This window comes from Carettochelys insculpta, chromosome 17, assembly GCF_033958435.1.
Source record: "Carettochelys insculpta isolate YL-2023 chromosome 17, ASM3395843v1, whole genome shotgun sequence".
Lineage (NCBI taxonomy): Eukaryota > Metazoa > Chordata > Testudines > Carettochelyidae > Carettochelys > Carettochelys insculpta.
The window spans coordinates 20,896,553-20,921,521 of NC_134153.1; the positions used below are offsets into that span (position 1 = coordinate 20,896,553).

Genomic DNA, 24,969 nt, shown 5'->3' on the forward strand with positions numbered 1-24,969 from the left:
CCATCAGTCATGATTAGGTGCTGGAACATCAAGCACACCTCAAAGGAGGTTAACCCTTTTTTGGTGAGTGAGAGCTGAATGGTCTTCATTCCTAAACTCAACACAGAATCATAGTATGTTTGCCTGACCACAGGAATTCAGTGAGGCAGTAGAGTGGTTAGGCAGTCAGCAGTGGAAAGGTTTTTTACACTGCACAGGTGCACAAAATGCTTGTTGGAATTGACATATTTATTAGCAGCCTTAGGCTGAACGCCAAGAATCAAATGGACTATCGAGACATGACATTCCCCTAGGATGGTCTCCTCTGTTATCTTCCAAGGCTGTGTCCAGTGCTCTTAATCACTGCTAAATTCACCTTAAAAATAAAGACTCAAATTTCCCAAAATTGCATGTGTACATCCCTATCCCTCTTTCCCCAGGAAAACCTTACTCCTTGGGACACCAGAGTCCACTGTTGTTGACCTTGGCAGCATGTTGCAATTCACATCTATCTGGCAGGAATTTGAGAGGATGGCATGGTTCAGGTGGTTGGGTTTGGATGGAGAAGAGATGAAAGTTTTGTAGAAACTGAAGAGGGAAAGAGAATTATTTTTATTTGAATGGATTTCCTGAAGCAAGTAAAGGCTTATGATTTGCGATTGCTGTTTTTTGTTGCAGCTGGAATTGTATTTTTAGTCATAGTTAACCTGCAATAAGAGGTCTTTTTAGGTTTTATAAGACAGTATCAAAATGGATAAAATTGTTTATGCAGTGACTTTGACTGCATCTGAATATGGGATGGAAACCTACAAAGATGACAGCTAAACGCTGAGCTGTTTGCATGCATTTGTTACACTTGGTCATTTAATCATAGAAACTACAAATGTAGCTGAAGATCAGAAACAGAGCTTTGACAACCTGGGCCAGAACATTTAGAAAACATGATGTGTGTTTCATAGCAGCCAGCAAGAAATGGTTTTATTCATTTACCTCCTCCGTGATACAGGACAAGGTGCCTATTGCAAGATTCGTAGATACCAACAACAGAATAAAACATTAAAGAACCAACCTTTCAGATATAAAGTAGAACAAAAGCAGTGGCCCTTGGGCAACCCCGTCCACCATGGTTGCCTACATCATTAGGTCGGGAAATACAATGGTCTCTCTCTCTCTCTTTCTCTTTCTCAGTTTGTACACAAATATATACAGCCCTGCATATCCCTGAATAGTACCCACGGGTACACGGTACTACAGATAGTACCATGGATACCCACATTTTCTGCCTCTTGCCCCAGCTACAATGTGGAGGGGGGAAAATGGGGGCTCTAAGGCAGGCCTCTTAACTGTTGGCAGGGAAAGGAAATAAGAAGCAAGAGGGGCCAAGTGCTGGTCCTGCCCATCCTTCCTTCCCCCTCCCACCTGGTGAACACTGACCTGAAGAGCCCTAACCCAGGTCCCTGCTGCTCCTTACCGCCACTCCGTTTTCCTTCTGCCTACTCCTTCACTGCATGACAGTACCTCCTCCTTTCTCATCTGTGCTCCCTGCCTCCTTCCCTCCAGCTGATTTGTTGTGCAGTTGCAAGTAAAATATGGATCTTGGACTGTGGATAAGATTAGGAGTTAAGCCTGGCAGATGGCAGATAATGATCCATATTTTTGTATCCATGTAGGCCTCTATGAATATAAGAAAGTGAGGGTTTTCCAAAACTCTTCAACCAGGCCAGCAGAAATCAGTGGCTGTCTGTGGACCTTTATAGTAAATTAGAAAGTCCTGAAAGATTTGGGCTTTGGCTTATCCCAACCAGTTTTTATTTTCCACTGGCGCATTTGAAATCAGCTGTCTGCCTTTTTTTTTTTCTGTTATTGCATTGGAACAGCTGATTTGCTGAGGTGCTTTACTGAGAGCCCTTTGCCATGAAATTAAGTGCTCCCATTAGATCTCTAGAGCTAGCTGACAATTGGGTCTGGTGTATGGCCTGTACTTTCTCCTTGTGAGGAGCGTTTCACTGTCTTACTGTTTTGCCCGGGTGTAACTGTGCAAGGAACACATTTATTCAGTTAGTAGTATTCACAGTTCGACTATGACTTGGTGGTTGGCACTACTTTAAAAAATATAAAATAATCAGTGAGGTAGTGCTGTGAGTAGAGTAGGCTCTAGTAGATGCCTAGGCAGACAAGACAAATAAAGATCTTTCTGATCCATATTTAAGGAAAAGACCAAAAGCAAATTAGCCTTAGTCAAGGTCACTTGCCAGACAAGGACAAGTGCGTGTAGAATTTAACTGTGCAGAGTTTTAAATTGTCTTTGGCTTTTGCATTCATCCATGCATAACAAACTTTGTAATAAAGCTTCTTCCTTTAAGTACTGCATGGAGATTGTTGCTTTCTGGAACAGCTGTGCATTTGCTTTTGATCCCATTGGAGTAGTAGGTGTGTTCTAGTTTTTGGTTTTTTTAATAGATTTGTCTTTGGTGGAACTGATTTGGAGTAAAGAAAAAAATAACCTGAACAAAAAAAAACAATTAGAAACTATGGGATGTCAGTCCATAATCCACATCAGAAAGGGAAGGAAAATTAAAACAGCAATATAAGGAGCGAATATGAAGAGTGACCAGGAAACTCTAGCTGTTCTCTTGAGCGAACTGCTGTGTGAGTCTTCAGCCCAGGGCATAGTCAGTACCATTATAGTTGGTCATTAGAGGTGCCAAGTTTCCAAGCACAGAGAAGGCTTCTTCATGAATTCTTTAAAAGTGGGCTTGACTAGTCCATAATATGACCAGATATTTACCGTAATAAGAGCCACTGCTCCAGCAAAATGGGAGCGGCATTATGGGCCCAGCCCCGCTCACCTAACATGCACTGTGCCCAGTGGGAGTTTCAAAAAAGTAAAAGGGGAGAAGGATTTTGTTCCATAGAAGCAAATTGTAATGGAGAGTCACCTGGCTCAAACACTGACAGAAAAATTTCTCTCTCTCTCTGTGTTACACTTGGTCTTAATCTACCGTTAGTTTATTGGTGCAGTTCGTTATTGTGCACAGAGCAAGTATAGCTTTTTAGATGTTTTAGCTAAATTTTGAAATGCTGTAAAGCCCATTTCCAATTTTCTGAATGCACAAAACTGAACCCCTTTGCCCTGATCCTTCTCCAAGGCTCCATCCCTGTTCACTTCATCCACCTTTTCACTGTCACTGGCTTTCCTGCTCCTCATTCACTCACTCGTTTTCACTGGACTAGGGTAAGGTGTTGAGGTGCAGAAGAGAGTGAGGGCACCAACTGAGGGTGCAGGCTCTAGGATGGGGTTGAGGGTGAGGGATTGGAGGTGCAGCAAGGGGCTTGGGGCAAGGGAAGTGGGGTGAAGGTATGGGAGGGGGTTCGGGTGTGGAATAGGACTCGGGGCAGGGATTCTGCACACAGGATGCAGTTCAAGGTGTTGGCTCCTGGGAGGAAGCTGACATATGCCTCCAGCTCTTAGGTTCCTCCATGCAGTGTCCCTGCCACACAGACCCTCTAGGAGCCAGAGGGATGTGCCAGCCCTTCCTGGGAGCTGTGGGGAGCCACATAGAGAGCCTGCCAGCCCCGCGCCAACTGAACTTAATGGCCTGGTCAGCAATGCTACCACTACCACTTTCTAGTTTTTGTCCTTAATTTAGATGGATGTGGAACTGTTCCTCTATTCTAGAAATTGGTTTTAAATGTTTTTTCCTACTGTTACAATCAGTCCTTGTATTCACTAGGCAACTGACAGAATATCTCTTTGCTATTATTCCCTGTATTTCAGTCTGTAGCAAGGAAACGAAATTGATATTTGATACAGGTGTAATATTTTTGTAAAAAAAATTGATGAACTCTAGTCAACTAGCCCCCTTAAAATGTTGTAAAAGTGTACATGTTTTAAGATGGGTGTTTAATGTATAGGATGTAAAAGGGGGACATGGTGAAGTCAGAGAGGACACAAAGCTATAGTGTGTGTGTCTGAGAGTATAATAAAACTTTTAAAATATACACACAAAACTCTTGGTACTGAGCAGTTAAGGCAAAATCCTTAAGGGAAGAGGGAATGATGTAGTGGCAGCAATACTCTGTTCTACTCCTGATTTGTGCACTGTCTTACTGGGTTTATTCTCTGTGAGCCAGATTTCACAGGAAATGCTCATTGTGACTTCTGCTGCAGTGAGGGGTGTATGGGGCTACTTGTCTGATACTCCTCACTGTATGCAAGTGAAGAGAAAATGGGACAGTAGAGCCCTTCTTCTGCCTGCTTCCCTCCCTGGTCCCTTATATGACATAAAGCTCAGCACTGTAGATACAGCAATATGGGCTTCAGCAACATGAGTAGGTCCCCAACAGGCTTAGCCCTTATTGAAGCCTATGCTGTCACATCTAGGCTACGTCTACACGTGCCCCAAACTTCAAAATGGCCGTGCAAATGGCCATTTCGAAGTTTACTAATGAAGTGCTGAAATGCATATTCAGCGCTTCATTAGCGTGCGGGCAGCAGCGGCACTTCGAAATTGATGCAGCTTGCCGCCGCGCGTCTCGTCCAGACAGGGCTCCTTTTCGAAAGGACCCCGCCTACTTCGAAGTCCCCTTATTCCCATGAGCTCAATTTCGAAGTGCCGCTGCCGCCCGCATGTTAATGAAGCACTGAATATGCATTTCAGCGCTTCATTAGTAAACTTCGAAATGGCCATTTGCGTGGCCATTTCGAAGTTTGGGGCACGTGTAGACACAGCCCTACACTGCTATTTTTAGCCATGTGAGCATGAGTGTGGCTAACTCAGGTATGTCTGCCAGAGCTGCAGTCACATCCTGCTAAGTGCAGAGTAAATACATTCTGGTACCAGTTCCTTCTCTGCACTGTTTTTACAGCAGTGGAGCTCCGTGAGACCTCTTATTCAGGGCACCTGGGAAAAGTGCAGTCTAGCTCTAGCCGCTATCAGTTTTGTAGTTCCACCTGTGTTTTTCAGTGATTCAAAGCCAACCAAAGCAATAAATCGATGAAGTTTTTTAAACAATTGTAGCATTCCCTTGCTGGGGAACGCTTTATTTTCCCTACTTTCATCGGTCACAGTCCGTTTTGGCTTGTCAGACAAAATGTTCCGCTTAGGAAATCCCTTTAGCACTGTAGGGAAGAGGGAATTCTGGTATGTGGATCATTCTGTTTCAAATCTTTCACTTGATCAATTCTAGTTCGGGGAATTAGATGCACTTTGTAGGTGGAAGACAGCTGTAAATGCTTCCCAAGATGGTTAATTTCTTGAACATAAGAACATAAGAATGGCCATACTGGGTCAGACCAAAGGTCCATCTAGCCCAGTATCCTGTCTGCTGACAGTAGCCAATGCCTGGTGCCCCAAAGGAGGTGAACCGAAGACAATGATCAAGCGATTTGTCTCCTGCCATCCATCTCCCGCCTTCCACAAAAGGCTAGGCACCATACCTTACCCCTTGCTAATAGCCATGTATGGACCTAACCTTGGCCCTGGAGGAATCTATGAACAAATCCAGAAACTGTGATTTCATCCTAGAAGGTTATATGAGTGAAATGGGGAAAGAGAAAAGTTCAGGGCCATTATCTTAGAATGTGAACCCAATTATTCTCTCTTGTAACAGTGTAAACATGGACTTCATGGGCATTATTCATGATTTCTCTTTCTTTGATACTGAGGTAGATTAACTCTAGAGTATAGATATAGATAAATCTGTATTGCCCCTCCCATTTCATAGCAGGTAGAATAAGGAGGAAGATGGTGTGGAGAGCAAAGGTGGGCAGTGAGGTGAGTGGAAGCCAGAGGTGGGAAGAGGGGACATATTGTTTGTGACACTGAGAATAGATGCACTTGGTCTGGCTGGTCAGGGAGACTACGGGAGAGGAACTGGGCGGTTGGGTGAAATTTTAAGCGAATCAGAAAGTTGAATCAGAGTGGGGGTGGGAGGAGGGGTTGAGGAGGGAGATTACCTATTATGTGATGCCTCCAGAGGATAGGATTGGTTGGCTAAGGAGAAGTGTGGGACTGGGTTGACAAGTGCTGATGGGGACACGCTAGGTGAGAAGAATGGTATTGAGGCAGGACTGAGTTAGTGTTGGAGGGGTTGGATAGAAGGGGTCAAACTTTGGGGCAACGACAGATGTCTGTTCCCACAAGAGAGCCATTCCCTCCAGAACCTGAGTGAAACCCAGGATTCCTGAGTCTCAGCCTTACTTTCCGGCCAGCAAAATCTCTGAACCCCACCAGCAAAATGTATTTTTCATCCCCCTGGTAGTGCTGCACCAGATAGGCCATGTGTATACGAGAAGCCTCTGTCAACAGAAGTGACTGTTGGAAGGGATTTCCTGTTAAAACTTCTGTCGACAGATCACATCTACACACAAAAGCAGATTGAAAGAGTAACCTGCCACGTCGACAGAGAGCAGCCAGACTGCCTGTCCGTCTTTTGACAGAACAGCTAACTGGAAGCTCTGCAAACAGGGCTGCCCGCTGAATGGAAGCCCTGTCTGTCGACATAAGGGTCCTGGAGTGTCTACATGGCTGTTTTATCAACAGAACACTGTTGAGGGAGGTGTTACATCTAAACAGCAAGCGATATAGTACTGCCGGCAGAAGTGCCAGGTTTTGTTGACAATATGCCATGTAGATGGTCCTCGGTTTTTTCCAGCAAAAGCCTGGTTTTGCTGGGAAAAGCCACTCGTAGTTGTGGCCCTGGAGGATGACAACTTGCAACTGCCATCAGTTAATCTTCTAGCTCAAGTGTCAGAGGCATGCAAAGGAGCTAAAGGTTGCTGAGGTATTTGAGTGGCAGTATGATGCCACATAATGGGACATCTGGTTTTTTTTGCAGTTTTCTTTTTTAAAAGCCTAGTAAATTACAAACAAAAAACTACATTAAAATACTGTTATTAAAGATGAAAAGTGAAGAACTGAGAAAATTAGGAAACACCTCAACGTAGGTTGCCTGTGCAATCATAATTCACCCTCTTTGTATGTGTGCATTATGACAGTCTTTCATTACATGATCATATTCTATTTTTTCCATGGGACCCCTGCTTCATTCAGTGTACAGTGTGAACCTGTTCTGGAGATCCTTCAGGATTATGTCCTGTTGAAGACATGTTGGAAGGCATCCTGCCTCATATGTTGCAGAAGTTGGAAAGCGTGTATCAAATGTGGCAGGAGGTTGGAGGAAGATAAAGGACAATCTTGTGGTTAACTTAGCTGAATGTTTCCTTGGAGAACCAGATTTTCTCCCTGCCACAAAGTTTCTACTGGACAAGTTTAATGACAAGTGATGCTGGACAAGTTACTTAAACCAAAATTGTGTTTCTCATTTCCTGGGTACTTAACTTGATGCACTGGGATCTGTTATACTGATGTGCTGTGCAGCTGAAGTCAGTGAGAACAGTGATTTGAACATATGAAGTTCAATATAGTAATATGAAAAATCAGGTCCTACATGTCTCTCGTTCAGTGCCTAAAATTAGTCTCATTTTGGCATTACAGTAATGTCTTTGTTCTTCTATTTTCCATGTGTAAAATGGGTACAACATTAACCCCTCACCTCACAGGGATGTTGTGAATGTAAACTAATTGTTTGTGAAACATTCTGATATCCTAGTGATGATAAGCAACACAGAAAAGCGCATGACGAAATTAATACTGGTTGCAAAGTTGGCGTATTGTTCAGTAAATAAGGCATGAGGCCACACATTGAATGAGGAGGAGAGGGAAAATATTGACAAGCTACTCATTAAATAATCACCGTTCATTCTGTGCACTCTGTAAGGCAGTGGTTCTGTGGGGCAAAAGTATATGATTGTGTAATTAAAAACGACATTAGACTGTGTATGCATGATGGGGCCAAATTAAGGTTGAACTGTCAAATTTAATTCTGGTATTTCATAATTTTTGAGTGCTCTACTGTGCAACCTTAATATTCTTTTAATGTAATTTACATATATAATATAAATATATGGAATATTCAGAGTTTTAAAAAGCATTTGATTGCTCTTTGGCTGGCTCATTAATATGTACTTTTCAAAAATCAGGGCAAAAGTAGCTATACAGCCTCTTTCAGTCATAAGGATGTCATATCATCATCATCATCATCAACTAGTGCCATGGGCTCAGTGCCCATTGGTATCTGATGCCTCCTTCGCTATTTCCATCCATCTTTTCCTGTCCACTGTGGAGTGGCTTAGTTTCTGTAGACTAGCTTTGCACCAATCTGCTATATCTTCTCCCCATTCTCTGTGGGGTCTGCCTCTCCTATTCGAACTGTCCATTATGCCGAATACCAGGGTCTTGACTTTTCAGTCATTGATCATTCTGCAGGTATGCCTGAATAGCTATAGCTTCCATTGTATAATCTTCTGTAGTAGGTTTCTTTCAGCTGTATCTTCCTACATAATTCCTCATTGGTGACCTGCATCCATTCTCAGGATCTTACTACAACAATGCCTCTCAAACGCCAATATCCTTCTATTCAAATCTTTCATTATCACTTATGTCTCACATCCATGCAACATGCTGCTGAATACACATTTTCAAGATGCTCAACTTTGTTCCTAAGCTAACTGGTTTGCTTTTCCAGATTTTATCCATTGCCTTCAAACTTGCTCTTGCTTTCATTATTCTAGTCACTATTTCCTTCTTACAAACTAGATCGTAGGTTTTTGCACCCCGATATGTGAACTTCTCTGTGTTTCCTAGTTCAATCCCATCTACACTGACCTTCCTTCTTATTTCCTTATCTCCAAATACCATTATCATTTTATCAATGTACGTAATCAGTCCGCACTTCTTCCCTTCCTCATTTAGCACCTGCACCATTCTTGCTAGCTTGTCTTCATCTTCCTCAGTGTTAACTGTATCATCTGTGAACCTCAAGTTGTTAATTCTCATCCCATGCATCAATATCCCTCCTACCTCTTCCTTGATCTTGTCCATCGCTCTCTCTAGGTGCGTGATAAAGGTACTTGGCGATATCGGATCTCCTTGTCTTGTACCTCTGCTTGTTCTAAACCAACTTCCCAACTCGCCGCACATTCTCACTGCTGCCACCTCATTGTCATTCATAAAGGATGTCATGTGCCTGGTTACATGTTAATTACTGATCTAATGCACGCTTAATGTATCCACTAAAATATTTACTAGCATTTGAAATGCATGTCCATGATGTTTTTATAATATGCAAATACCTGTTCTCTTTAAAACCATCCTCAGAAACACTTTCCATTTTATTTTACAATAGAGCCTCTCTAATTTTCTGTTTAATTGCAAATCCAGTAATACTCACAAATACGCCATTTTGCATCAAATTCTCATGAAAGATTAAAAAGCTGATGACGTTATTTCTGACATTGCTATTTTGTTAAATATATTATTGTACTTTATTTCTATCCTTTTGAGCTCTAATTGAAACCAAACTACTCTTTGAAAAATAAATGAACATTACATTTTTTCAGGAGGTGGTATCTTTAATATTTTTGATATTTTACTCATTTAGTTGCTGATTTGTAAAAATAAAATCTCTCATTTATTAGTGTGAAATTCTGTTTACTGCACCATTTGGTACAACAAAAAATGTCATCATATCAAGATATATATAATTACTTCCTAATGTTTTACAATGGATTATTATTTACCAGGTAAGACATTATAAGCCTGATATTTGGTAATCACAGTGCTGTAGACATAGCCAGCCATTTATAACTGTGAAGAACAATGCAAACATTTGGCAATTAATAACCTGTTTTGGCAACAGTAGGAAGTAGCAGCATGTGTGTTTCTGAATTATATAAATTCTTCCACATGTCAAAACTGCAGAATTGGAGCATGAATGCAATAATTGTAATCAAGCATATTGTTTATAATTATATCTTCCGCACATTGCTGTCAATGTATTGCAGCTTGTAAAGAAAAAGATAATAAATATTTAATTTGCTGCAACTTGTTACTCTGTCTACATAAATATACAGTGAAGAAATTCCAGGGGAAAGACACCTGACAGTGTGACGAACATTTCTGAGATTTAATTTTGTTATGATTATCGACAGAGAATCATTCTGAATTGTGCTTCAGATCTCAGATAGTCTTACACTTGGGACCTTATGAGTGGCAGAAGCGTGTATCATATGCAGGCATTACTTCCATGCAAATTAATTCGCATATCTGGGAAGCAACATAACGTATGATCTAGACTGTAAGAAGGAAATAGCAACAAGAATAGCGAAAGCAAGAGCAAGTTTGAAGGTGATGGATAAGATCTGGAAAAGCAAAGCAATTAGCTTAAGAATGAAGCTGGGTATCTTGAAAACGTGTATTCAGCAGCATGTTGTACGGATGTGAGGCATGGGTGATAATGAAAGATTCAAAAAGAAGAATATTGGCATTTGAAAGGAGTTGTTATAGAAAGATTCTGAGAATAGGATGGATGCAGAAGGTCACCAATGAGGAATTACATAGGAAGATACAGCCGAAAGAGAACCTGCTGCAGAAGGTTATAAAACAGTAGCTACAACTATTCGGGCATATTTGCAGAATGAACGATGAACAAAAAATCAAGACCCTGGTATTCAGCATAATGGATGGTTCAAATAGGAGAGTCAGAACCCACAGAGAATGAATAGATGATATAGTAGATTGGTGTGGAGCTAGTCTATAGAAACTAAGCCACTCTGCACTGGATAGGGAAAGATGGAAGGAAATAGTGAGAGAGGCATCAGACACCAACGGGTGCTGAGCCCACGGTTATTGATGATGGTGGTGATGATGAACTAATCACAGGCGAGGTGAAGGAAAATCTGCATTCATTTTACAATACACAATTTCTTTTCCCGCCAGCAGCTTTTTTAAAAGATAGCTGAAATCCTAGAGTAAAATTCTTAGCAACGTCTATGAAATATTTTCTTGGTCACTGAAGAGCCCTGGCCATACAAACATGATTAAGAGTTTGCTTTCTTTCCACAGTTCTGTTCTTATTAACCCACTGGCTGAGAGATTTTTCAAATGGTATCCAAGTAGTAGAAGTTAGCATTGTCTTCCCTGCTCATCATAGGTGTTGCCTACAAAGATGGCTTGCAATGTGCCATATGTTATTGATCTTTGACATTAATGTACATGATATGCAGTTCTAAAGCAATCAACCACTGTAGTTCAATTTATTACCTGCTGAATTTTTCAAAATATTTCTCCAAATCTCAGCCATATAGTCAGACTTTTTATTTCTCAGTTCCATAGCACATTCACACAGCAAGGTATTGAGTGATGGATAGTTGCATTACATGAATTAAAGCAAGATACTTTGTAAGCCTGAGGGCTGTTAAACTTATAAACAGATGCTCAGCAAGACTAGGTTGCCATGGAGAGGTGATGGACCAATGCCAGTATTTACTCCATGGACTTTCAGCATTCCTCTGATTAGCAGGATTAAACGAGTCTCCTCTGTGAGGCACAAGATTTAACTACCCTGCTGCCAGTTTGATGTTTTACTGAGGCTTGTTTATGTATGTATTTATTTGAATCAAATTGTATCTCCATGCAAAGTTTATTCCATAAGCTTTAAATCTCAGCAGAGCTATCAGAATGCAGATGGTAACTTGTGCGCATGAGTGTAAGGTGGTTCCTGATTTAACAGTGGAAACCTGTCTGGTTAAGGTCCAGTCTGAAGTGTAAATAACTCTAAAAGACCAGCTAAACAGTTTAGTTGGGTGATTGGATGCTACAGAGGGATAATTATATATTTGAAAGAGAGACCATTCTGTTGTCATGCCTTTCGACCTTTGTGACAAACTAGAGGCAGCCAAGAATGTTACCATTTTCTCAAGGTCTATGTCTGAGGGCAGTCACAGAAATATAATACAAAAAATAGTACTAGTTTTAAATATGTGGGCTAATACAGAGAAGAGCTTTTAGCAATACACTTGAATTTGCATTTGCTGAAATTACTGGTGGGTTGAGCAAAACTCTTTCATGAAAGTTACCAGGAATTAATGCTGTGGCCAGCAAGTCTTTCAAAAACTTTGGTCCTGAGTAGCAGACCACCTTTTACATTCCAGAACAAATGAATGCAAATGCATGCAATTTATGTTCTCTTTTCCCACTGTGTTAGTTATATTTTCCCTGATTAGATAATGAGTACCCGAAATCTGCAAACTTTGTGCTTCGACTTTTATATTCTGGATTTAACACACTTCGTGGTTTTTCCTTTTCAGGCTCTACCTTCCACATTGAACTCCTACCTCAGGCTGGAAGCAGAAGTTCAGACCTGTGTCTTTTCCCACCTGCATGCCAGCCAAGCCACTGGAGGGTACTTCTTTCCTGAGTGATGAACTGAGGGTAGGTAAAGACAACCAAAGCTGTCCCTGATGAAAAAGACAAGTGGTCCTCTGTGTTAGGGAATGTTTGCTTTGCCTTATCACAGCATGCAGTGTGGCTCAGAAGTATTTTGAGTGAGGTGGGGTTAAGAAGTTAGTGTTGGGACTGACAGCAAAAATAACAGGTTCAGTAAAATGTGTTCTTTGGGATTTAGAATATGGCACTTTACCATACCACTGATAATTCTGCTTTTACCTGACAGCATTTGGTCAGCCACCTAGGAGAGATTCACGTGCTGCCTAGCTAATTAGGGAGCGTTCACAGCCACCCACAGTGGGAAGCATGTGTTTCTATTGGTGGTGCGTATCTGCCCATGTCTTGGTGTGCATAAGAAAACTTATTCCGCCCATGGATGGAAAAAATAAGAAGGTTCACTAGTCCAGTGTGTTGTGAAGTAGTAGATCTCTCTTCTGAAAGTGGCTGCTGGCCTCCTTTCATGGCTGCACTGGAGGGCTGATCCTGGCTGTAGGAGATACCTGGAAAGAGTAAGACTATAATAGAAATTAAAGACTGAAAACACCAGTTAAGTCACTGAATCATAGAATCCTAGGACTGGAAGGGACCTCGAGGGGTCATCGAGTCCAGCCTCCTGCCCTCATGGCAGGACCAAGTACTGTCTAGACCATCCCTTATAGACATCTATCTAACCTGTTCTTAAATATCTCCAGAAATGGAGATTCCACAACCTCCCTAGGCAATTTATTCCAGTGTTTGTGCACCCTGACAGTTAGGAACTTTTTCCTAATGTCCAACCTAAACCTCACTTGCTGCAGTTTAAGCCCATTGCTTCTTGTTCTATCCTCAGAGGCCATTAACTTGCTCATGTTTCAATTACCCCTTATTTTAGTATATTTTCCCAGTGCTTTGTCAAGTGTTCTGGATCTTTAAATGTCTCAGGTGATGGGGTTTCCATTTGAAGAGTCTGTGCCATGATGTACCCAAATATTCAGGCTCAGCTTCCTATTCCTTGATTCCCTCTCTTCATGGGTCAGGGATGGACTTTGTACCATTAAAGGCAGCCCAGGTTTTGTCAATGGTGTCAGTCAGAGTAGGAGGTGGTCTTTGGACCTCTAAGGAGAGCAATGATTGTTTCCTGGCCAGGTTGTCTTCTCTGTAAGGAAGCAGAAGGTTCCATGTGAAACTCTGTCACACAGATGAATTGTCTTGATGAAATTTACAAGATTACTCATGTGAGTAAACTACTCATCAGTTTGTTTATTAATCATTTCAGTGTATACAAATGATATAGAACCAACAAGTCTGCCACAAATACCAAAGATAAAAATACACACATCTGCCTATTGTATATTGTATCTCCTATTTTGCCCTCATAGCTGAAGTTCAATTGGAGCAAAGGATTTCCAAGTTTGTTTGTTTGTTGAACTGGAAATTCTTCTACACTTGTATGAACTGGAAAGTGGATAACACATTCCTCCTAGCCATGAATAAATCTATTAGCAATGGAGAACTGTGAAAAACTCTAATTTTGGCTACGAGTAAGCTTTTGGATAAGAGTTCAGCATACTCTCCAGAGAACGACAAGGGTGCCTGTTGTCGTCTTTCCTGTACTTGGTCACAATGAACTGGGTTATGAACAGGCAAACAGATGGGGCACTGTTCAGTGAACACTTTTCAAAGAGCTAGAGGATATTGATTTTGCAAACAATGTCACCATCCTTACACACCAACATGAAAGCATGGAAGAAAAGGTTGCAACACTAGACAAAACTGCCTCAATAACTGGACTCAGCATTAACAAGGAAAAGACCAAGACCATGAGGATCAACCAGTCCGACACCACCACCAAACTGGTACATGATGACCTGGAAGATGTGGAGCAGTTCACCTACTTGAGGAGTATTATGGGCAGAAACGGAGGAATGGACAAAGGTATCAATGCCAGGATAGGGAAACCAACAGCTGCATTCAAGACTCTTCATCTCATATGAAGTTCACAGGTAACATCTGCAAAGATAAAACTGTTGATCTTCAGCACACATGTGAAGAGAGTGCTCTTGTATGGATGCGAGACCTGGCGTACTAAAAAGTATTCAAATCACAAGCTACAGATATTCATATACAGATGTGTGAGGTACGTCATTTGCATCAAATGGCAAGACTTTGGAACAGAACAGGACCAGAACCACATGATGTTCCAATCAAGAGAAGAAAGTAGGCACGAATAGGCCACACTCTCAGAAAACCATCATCCAGCATAGTCCAACAAAACAGCAGTTACATAGCACTTCAAAGACTAACAAAATGGTTTATTAGGCGATGAGCTTTCATGGGACAGACCCACTTTTTCAGTCAAGTTTTCAAATGGAACCCACAAGGAAAACACAAAAGAGGAAGGCCTCAGGCAACATGGGGAAGATCTGCTGAGATTGAAGGACAACAGCTGGGGCACTCCTGAGGTCAGAAGTTTTGCCTCAAGAAAGAGAGAAGTGGAGGAGAGTTGTAGATGACCTATGCTCCACTCGGAGTACAAGGTTTAAGTCAAGTATGGCAAGATGTCAAAAATAAATAAAAACTGCAAATATGCTGGCGCTAACACTCCAAGGCTGTGTCTACACGTGCCCCAAACTTCGAAATGGCCATGCAAATGGCCATTTCGAAGTTTACTAATGAAGCACTGAAATGCATATTCAGTGCTTCATTAGCATGTGGGCAGCAGCAGCGCTTCGAAATTGATGAGCCTTGCCGCCGCGCGGCGCGTCTAGACGGGGCTCCTTTTCGAAAGGACGCCACCTTCTTCGAAGTCCCCTTATTCCCATGAGCTCATGGGAATAAGGGGACTTCGAAGTAGGCGGGGCCCTTTCGAAAAGGAGCCCCGTCTGGACGCGCCGCGCGACGGCAAGGCTCGTCAATTTCGAAGCGCCGCTGCCGCCCGCATGCTAATGAAGTGCTGAATATGTATTTCAGCGCTTCATTAGTAAACTTCGAAATGGCCATTTGCATGGCCATTTCGAAGTTTGGGGCACGTGTAGACACAGCCCAAGAGAGCCTTGATGTGGGAAGGTGTTGAGAGTCCTCTGCTATGCTCATGATCTAGTAGTGGCTTAGGAGATAAACAATTACTGGTGTGGGAATTTGTCGCTGAATACACAAAACATTCAGGCTGGAGTGAACCACAGTATATAGCTAATTTTTTGGGTAGAGAAGAAGTATCACTATGGGTAGCCAATTTACTTTAGCTGTAACTTGTGTTGAAAGATAACTAAACAATAGCATATATCAACATATTTTGTGTATCCTGAGAAAGATAATTGTCTTTATCAAGTATTAACTTTAAAATGTCACCTGGTCCAAACCTCTTTTTGGAGGATTTGTTTGAGAAGTAGATTAACCAATATCTGCCAGCAAAAATACTATTACTTTTAATATTCTGCTTTCACTTAGGGTGATCAGATTGCTTAGCCTCTGTATTATTTTATTGTGAATGACAGGAAATCCTGTTACATTTTGCAGGGGTCATTTTCAGATGTCTCATTTCCTCATTACTTCAAGCTGTCTGATTTCTGTGCTGTACAATATGTCTCTTCAGGAAGAGAATTGTCACATGCTTTAAACCAAAAAGTGAATGCAACGTCCTGACCTGGGACTTGTTTTGATTCAGACTTGGGTGAAAATGAAGAACATGCTTGTTACAATGGATATATACACTTTCTGTGTGTTTGAACCCTTTATTGATTTCTGTCTTTCATCACTGGCTATTCATAGGAGGTTTTTTTTGGAACCTACAAACTAACTTAACAGACATTCTAATTCATTGTAGTCAGACAGTTGAAAAAATCCACAAAACCTACCTTTGAAGAGGAGTCATTAAAGGACTGACCCTGCACACTGTTGAGCACTGTACGTTCTCACTGAATTCCGTATTCATTCCCTTCCAGGATTAAAACCTCATTTCCTAACAGTGAATATGCAAATAAATAACCTTCTTAAAGCAATGTTTAGTACAATAGTTTAATCAACTACTTACTTGAAAACAACAGTATTCATCTTAATGTTTTCAGCATGTTCGTATATTCACTAGGCTGCTTTCTCATGGTATCTGTTACCTTTGTATTAACGTTCACAGTATAATTCATTGTCCTGAGTTGGGTGTTAAAAGCACACTAATATAGATAATGCTGTTAAAATCACATTGAATAAATAGTCTGTTCCTGGAAAAATGTAATGGATTTTATATTTTAGTATATTTGATGTCTTTTAACCAGAAATTTTCTTTAAAATTGTCTCCCATTTTATACACACAATTCAAATAATTTATTTGTAACATTGTAATAGTATTTGAAAGCAAGTTCATTATATACAGTTTGTTAGAGGCACAAATCTATGGTCTTAGACGCTCTAGTGGAGTGGAAATTGGAACTGAAAAATATGTCTTGTAGTGCAAAAACAAAACAAAAAAAGTGGTTGCAAAAGGTGCCAGAAATGTACATTAGACAGCACTTGTTGCCACCCATCTATTCACCCTTATCCTGTTCTGGAGGAAATAGAAGAGAAATGCTATCAAATGATGATGATATTACTGTTTGTATAGCATCACTGAGAAGGTTTTCTGTTGGCAAGGGTCACTTGTGGTACTAGCCCAAGACAGGTAGGATGGGTCCAAATAGATCTCCTCCTTTCTTTAATTTCTGTGATTTTGTGAAACAGTGCAAAAACAAGAAAAGACCATTACAGAAGCTAGATTAAAAAAAAAACACAACACTTTCCTTGCCTAAATTTATAATCCCAAACTGGGAAGCAACCACAGATAAAATACAATAAATGTCAGGTGTTGACAACCCGCACAGGGTTGCATATTTCCGTGGAGTAGCTGATAACATTATACATTTCATTTAGGTATTGGAGAAACCAAACTAATGTGGCACCTGAACTCAGGGCTTGTTTGGTAAAGGAGCAACTGAATTTCTGTCATTTCTGCTGGGTCTACACTTGTCTCCAACTTCAAAGGGGGCATAGTAATCAGGGCGCTGGGAGATTACTAATGAAGTCCTGTGCTGAATTAGGCTAATTCTCCCCCGGGACGACTTCGAAGCGTCAAACTTCAAAATGCCAGCATGCATGTAGCCCGCGCTACTTCAAAGTCCTTTTACTCCAGCTACATGCATGCCGGTGCTTTCAAGTTGCCATGGGGGAGAATTAGCTTAATGAAGTGCTGTGTATTTACTGTAGCACTTCATTAGTAATCTCCTGTCGCCCTGATTAACATCCCCACTTTGAAGTTGTGGGCAAGTGTAGACAAGCCCATAGTGGTCTTGGAGATGTGAGACCATTCTTACAGCTCATTTACACGTGGTTTTTGTTTGTTGGTTGGTTTGCTTGGTTGGTTGGTTTGTTTAGGTTGGGTTGGGTTTTTTGTGGAAAACGACCTTTTTTCCAGGAAAAAAAAACATGCATCCACACTGCAAAGCTTGTTATTCTGGAATAACAGGGCATTTAACCTGAAATAATAACTCCATGAAAGGGAATGACGTTCACCAACCCCTGGTTTCAATTTTGAAATTGACTCAGAGTGTGCTAAGCAGAGGTAATTACGACTTAATTGGCCTCCAGGGAGGCATCCCATCTTTGCTCTTATTTTGAAATTAAGCTCTCTCGTGTGAATGCTCAATTTCAAAATGCTCTTGCAGTCTGAACGTTCTTTTCAGAAATAACTTATTTTGACATTAGAACATGAAAGTAAGTTATTTCTGAAAAACCCTGCAGTGTAGACATACCTTCAAATCATAAGCATCTCTGTTTGACAGGGTCCCTATCACAATGCTTCATGGTTTTCAGAAATCTTTTTTGTAAATATACCACAGTGAACTGGAACCAAATACCAGCCAGTAATGTAATGTGTACGTGGAATGACCTCCAGTGTGTACAGTAGGGTCTCAATATTCTAAAACCTAAGGTTCGTGAATTCAATTATTCACGAGCGGCTGGAATGGCTGCTTCTCCCCCCACCCCCCGAGGCCCCAGGCAGGAGCGCCAGCAGCTGCCGTTTCCCCCAGAGCTCTGGGCAGGAGTGCCAGCAGCGGGGGGCTGACATATTGGTGAAATACAACGTTTGCGAGGGTTCCATATTCATGAGCGTTCCTGACGTGGAACCCTTGTGAATATTGAGACCCTGTTGTATTTTATATTATGAGTTTTTAGGAATTTTTGAAAGAACAGTTTTTCTGGTTCACCTCTGTGTACATTTACTGGCCCATCAGCTGCAGAGCAATAACATTGTTATATGAGAGAGTCCACCACTCATAGCTTCCTTCTTCCGCGTGATTTCCGCATTTGGAGAGAGTCACTGTTGCCTGGTTCTCATGGCAGCGGCTGCCTTTAAATTACGGACTTAGCTGAAAGTTGACTTATCTAAAACTACCATAAGATTATAAGAAGGGTCAGAAGAGGAGACGTGATGAGATCAGACTGTTTTGATAAACTCTTGCTGTGCTCCTTTAGGCCACATCTACACTAGCAAGTTCTTTTGGAAAATCAGGCCCTTTTTTGAAAGAACACATGGAGTTGTTCACACACAAAAAAGCAGTCTGAAATTGAAAGAATGTGGCTTTTCTTCTAAAAAACCTCTTTTTCTGGATCAGGAAGAGAGCCTCCTTTCAGAAAAAAGCATGTATAGACTCTCCGTATATCCTCTGCCCTCCTTTTCCTCCTTTTTTTTTTTTTTTTGGGAAGAACAGTCCTGATGGTGCCAGATTTTTCGAACCCTGGCCTGTTCCTTCAAAAGAGCGGGGGCTGTGTGGACACTGTCTATCGAAAGAGCGGGTTGATATTTCAGTCTGCTATTTTGTGTGTGGACATACTCTTTTGAAAGAAGATCTTCCAAAAGATCTCTTCTGGAAGATCCTATTTCAAAAGATTGTTGTTGGGTAGATGTGGTCTTAGATCTGTCCTGTGTTAAGTTATTCTGTTCCTTTTCAAATGGTTAATTGTTATTTTCCTGAAGGGTTATGGAGAAATAAGACATACAATTATAGAGCTTTTTCACATATATAGTTTAGAGCCTTCTTAAAAAATGGGCGCTGTGGCTTTTAGAATATTTACCTTTTTTAAAAAGCAGGCAATTAAAGCTGAGTCCCTACTCAGTTTTTTGCGATAATTGTTTATAAAAAGAAAGTAATTTAGATGCTGAGGTAAAATTGAAGTTGCAGGGGGGAAATGCACCATGTTTTGTGTTAGTACAGTTTAATTACTTTTATATATTGATCAATATGGCACTGAGTGGTGAATTACAGCCCTTCACAATGAGAATAGGGTTTTGTCTGTAGGACGTCTGCCTCAGTTCTTGCCAAAGTTGAAAGGTCTGTAGCAAATGAAATATGGGGTGGTAGGAAGAAAAGGGACAGCCTTTTGATTGAATGCCGTTTCCCACAATCTAGAATTCTGTACCTGCCTCTATCACCAAGTTCCTTTGGGCAAGTCATGTACAGCAAACTATTTGCAGGTAATCACTTATGTGTGTAATTAAGAGCCATATCTTAAATGCATACACACAAAGATGCCAAATTATGGGTGAATGGGTGATGTTCATTCTGGCGTTTCGTAACTTGAGAGCGCTTGACTTTGTGAATCCTTTTCATCCTTAACTTTATACTGCTTATTTTTTATTTTGTGGTTGAGTTTATTGATGAGAGCAATCTTAATTAACACTAAGTGAAGCACTTTGCATTTTAATACGTCCACAAACATTTGCAATTTGAGGCATGATTTCAAGGAAGCCTCTAACAAAGCATTCACAGATTACCCCAGTGAGCCAAGTCATACCATCCTCATGCACCAAAAACTCCTATTGAAGCTGACAGAACTGAGCCAAACATTTAGGAATTGACATATTAGGACATGGAGTATGAAAACCTAGCAACCAAGAAATGATTTTACCCATGAGAAAAATGCCAGCTAGCCATTGCTTTTGCCTTTGCTTATATGTTAGAATTGGCTCATGTAAACGTGTGCCCTCAAATTCTGCTGACATAAGATGAAGAGTTTGCCAGATGCATATCTTAAGCCTTAATTTTAAAGTGCAACCCTTTAAAAAATTGTTTCCTAAATACTTCACAGGTCAGCTTTTAATAAATGCAACATGGTCAATGGATCAACATAATTCATTTTTGGTAGCACTGGTTGTTCCTTCATAATAACCTCTTCCATGTACGTTTGATTTAATAATCACAAATGGACTGTGCTTGTGCTTTGTGGCTCTTATAGACATGGTTGCATATTATGCTACTATGAATAGTAATACTCAAGGGTGGAGGGAAGGAATGCTACCACTCTCTTGCCAGAAGATTAATGAAGTTACACCCTCTATTGTGCTTAAAGGTTATTTATAAATATGCAGCTTCATGTCCTCATCTGGAATGAAGGAAGAGGCAGTCTTAATACTGTAAAAGTTTAACAGTGATTGAATTTCTGCTGAGCCTTGAGTTGCAAGTCACTAGCTATCAGCACAGCTATCAGCACAATTAGATCATCCATAGATCAGAAACTATCCAGTGTGACTGACACACACACACACACACACACAACTGACCTAGAAAAATGGAACAGTCAGAAACCATTCACTTCAGAAACAGAGGGGTAGATGTTGGAGGGAGGGAGACACTCTTACTGTGTTACTAGAAACTGAGATGAAAGAGAGGCACCCATTATACATTTAACTGGGAAAATTCATGCTTACGTAACTTTAAGCTAAAAATAGCCATGGTCACACAGATTATTATTGCATGCTAATATGTTTCTGAAATCTTCAGATTAAGGCTACGTCTACACGTGCACGCTATAACGTCTACACGTCCTCCAGGGATGGCAACATCGACGTTCAACGTCGACGTTGTGCAGCACTACATCGAAATAGGCGCTGCGAGGGAACGTCTACACGCCAAAGTAGCACACATTGAAATAAGGGTGCTAGGAACAGCTGCAGACAGGGTCACAGGGCGGGCTAGCACTTCCTGGGCAACAGCAAGCTGCTCCCTTAAAGGGCCCCTCCCAGACACTTGCACTAAACAGCACAAGATCCACAGAGCTGACAACTGGTTGCAGACCCTGTGCATGCAGCATGGATCCCCAGCTGCAGCAGCAGCAGCCAGAAGCCCTGGGCTAAGGACTGCTGCACACGGTGACCATAGATCCCCGCAGGGGCTGGAGAGAGCGTCTCTCAACCCTTCAGCTGATGGCCACCATGGAGGACCCTGCAATTTCGATGTTGCGGGACGCGCAACGACTACATGTTCCCTACTTTGAGGTTGAACGTCGAAGTAGGGCGCTATTCCCATCCCCTCATGGGGTTAGCGATTTCGACGTGTCGCCGCCTAACGTCAATGTTAACTTCGAAATAGCGCCCAACACGTGTAGCCGTGACGGGCGCTATTTCGAATTTGGCGCCGCTACTTCGAAGTAGCGTGCACGTGTAGACATGGCTTAAGAGTTAGGATTTTCCCTAAATTAGTGATCATTGGAACGACATTGCTACAAACCCTTAAAAAATCAGAAATAAAACGTACTGTGATCACTTGGTGGGGAGTGTTGGCAGGCAAGGCATAGCAACAGATTTATCTTACATTTTGGGTTTAGTAATGGAATTTAGGGTGATTAACTAGAACCTGAACAGAACCCATTTTGTCTGAGCTTGTGTGTGAGAGCATATAAGGGAAAAATGTTGAAGTTTACAGAGCATAAAGGCATCATAGGTAAAGGAAGTCAGTGCAACACAGTTAATTACAAACTGATTTAGAAGGTGCTTTTTGCTCAAGAAGTGTAAAGATGGAGTCAGCCAACTTGTACATTTTAAATGCATCTGTTTGCCTTTGATGCCATTACGCAGAAAACAATGTTTTTCGTGTTATAGTTTTCTGATCCAAGTCAGTTCACAAAAAGTTTCTTAGCCTTTGTCATTTATGTTCCTTTTACTTTGTGGAAATATTCTTGTCCAGAGAGAAATGTTCTCTTGTTTGCATCTGTAGCATGCTTGCTGCAATATTGGAGATGGAATATGGAGGCTCAGATGGAACCTTTCTCTCAACTAAAAGGCACCTTCTTTATGTGTCTTTAATGATATCAAAGAAAGTTTATCTTTAAGGACTTGAGCAGTAAGAGGAGGGTTATAATTGGTTTTAATTACATTAACAATGCTGATGAATGTAAATACTTCAGTCTTCAAATCTGCCTACATCTGTGATAAAAATTGATAATTCTTAGCAGCGGTCTTTGTCCTCAAGCTCTTCCAGGCAAACAAAACTAATGTTTTCATGCTGGAAGAAAGTTAAAGAACATAAACAAAATGAGTAAGTATGCTTAAGCACTAAGCTGTTCTTGCCTGTAAAATCTGCTTGCCTGAATTACTATTCTTTGTTGTTTTTACAAAAATGTTACAATATCCTTGGCTTCCTTCCATTGCCAAGATGATTTAGCCTCCTTTGCTCATCTACAGTTGACTGTGTGCACTACATTTGTTTATCTACATTTGCCTTGCCACAAAACAACTATTAATCTTCTAAGGAGAGTGTCCTTTTTTTTTTTAATCTTGTCCTAGACCAGCTGCAGTTTCTGTAGATAACAGCCAGTGATGCACAGTACAAGCAAAATCTTCAACCTCGTTTATCATGTGTAGTATATGTGTTCATCAGTGGTGTCAGCTCAATAGACACAGGACTGTACAGTGTTTCCTGGGAGCAAGACAAAAGAACAAATATTTACAATGCTGTTTTGTTAGCAGTTCTGCTTTCCAAGCTGCTGGGTTTGTTTCTCAGAGAGTGCTGCAAAATACAATTTATATGGTTTTGAAAAGCCATACTTCACTGACATGAGTAATCTCTTAGGGTGAAATTCACCTGTGTGCTGAGAAATAGTACAAGAACTATGCATTACTGAAACCCCACTTCAAACCCCTTTTGAGGCTGTAAGGAATGCAGGTTTCATTAGCAAAGTAGGTTGAGATCCAGCCAGTATTGTGATGGAGACCTCCAATGATGCTGTAAGAAGTGGCTTTGATCCAGCAGCTGGTGCTGTCTGTGACCATGTTTGGTGCCAAAGACGAGTGTGGTTATGCAGATTCAGCTGTGGGAATGCCATGTTAACCTATGGCTCTAGCAATGTAGAGTAATTGGAAATGCTGGCACTTCTCACATACATTAGAGAGTGGATCTCAATGTCCTGTCTCAGTTTGAATTGGTTGATTACATGATGCTATCTAAAATTCCACTCTGCAGTACTTTCCTCTGAATGTGGTATTCATCATGTCTTGTCCTGAACTGTTGGGTTATTTTGCTAGGCTGTTTTAAATCAGTGACCTTGAAATGGCAAGGAAAACAACAGGGAAAAGAAATTTTGCTCATTTTCCCATTATGATAGATAGGATAGAACAGGATAGAACAAGAGGCAATGGACTGAAATCGCAGCAGGGGAGGTTCAGGTTGGACATTAGGAAAAAGTTCCTAACTGTCAGGGTGATCAAACACTGGAATGAATTGCCAAGGGAGGTGGTAGAATCTCCATCACTGGAGATATTTAAGAAGAGGTTAGATAGATGGCTTTCAGGGATGGTCTAGAAAGTGCTTGGTCCTGCCATGAGGGCAGGGGGCTGGACTCGATGGCCTCTCAAGGTCCCTTTCAGTCCTACTCTTCTATGATTCTATGTTTTAAATCAATTGTAGCTACCACCTGTCATCCAAAAGGTGACTGCAATTCAGCAATGAGAGAAGTGATCCAAATATATAGCTGGATCATTCTGGGAAACATGTTAAATCATTTAAACATTTGAATAAAAGATGCTTATATATAGCTATAGATTAATGTCTGATCCTGTTCCACTGCAAAGAGCTCTGTTGTTGACTCCAGCCAGCTCAAAATCAGCCTATTAATCTTCACTTTTAGTTACCTTTACTTATGTTTTATTTATTTGACAGAAACGCTCTGCTGGCACTGTGCATAGAGGGTGTGGTTGCTGTGTCTGAGACATAGCCCAGTTGCAGGGGGAGAACGTGAATTGGTTATAGGCCCTTCGTACCATTCCAATTCTGGGCTATCCTGGAGGTGATTTAAGCAGCTCCCCAGAGATATTCATAGGCAGCAACACTGTGTTGTGACTTCATCTGGGAAAGACATGTTTAATCTCAAGAGCTTTAATTTAGTTAGTCTGAAATCACCCATTTCAGGACAATTAAGCTTTTTGGCACACTGACTTTTTAAAAATGTGTGTCTTCTAGATTTGCAAGTTGGAAACCAGAGTTATGGATATATAAATTGCCTTATGCAGTGCATCATTATCTGGATTGAAAGTGGTAAATGCTTCCCTTGTAAACTGAGTCCCAACTCTCATCCAAAAAAAGCAAATGCCAGTTTACCTTGTGAAGTTCATGGAAATTCAAATTGTCAGTTGAATTTAGATTAAGTTACTAGGGCTGCTGAAGCATTGTAAATTTTTAAAATAAATAGGTAACAGCCAAGCCTTTCTTGCCTATGCCCCATAAGAAAAGAAATCACCTCCTGTTACAGGCTTTAGCATATCTCAGGATAGCAAAAGGACCATAATTTATGTATGGTGTTCCCTGTGATAAGTATTGTTTACATTAGGAAATGTAGATTATGTTCCACTATGTCTAGACAG

The 24,969-nt window shown here is 41.0% G+C and overlaps 1 protein-coding gene across 1 annotated transcript in view; it reads left to right on the top strand.

Annotated features, from left to right (window-relative positions):
• SULF2 (sulfatase 2) overlaps nucleotides 1–24,969 on the top strand; it is a 258,582-nt gene that overhangs the window by 67,267 nt on the left and 166,346 nt on the right. The window contains exon 2 of the mRNA XM_075011862.1: nucleotides 12,191–12,314. The gene's annotated coding sequence lies outside the window, so the exon portion shown is untranslated. The remainder of the gene's footprint in view (nucleotides 1–12,190; nucleotides 12,315–24,969) is intronic.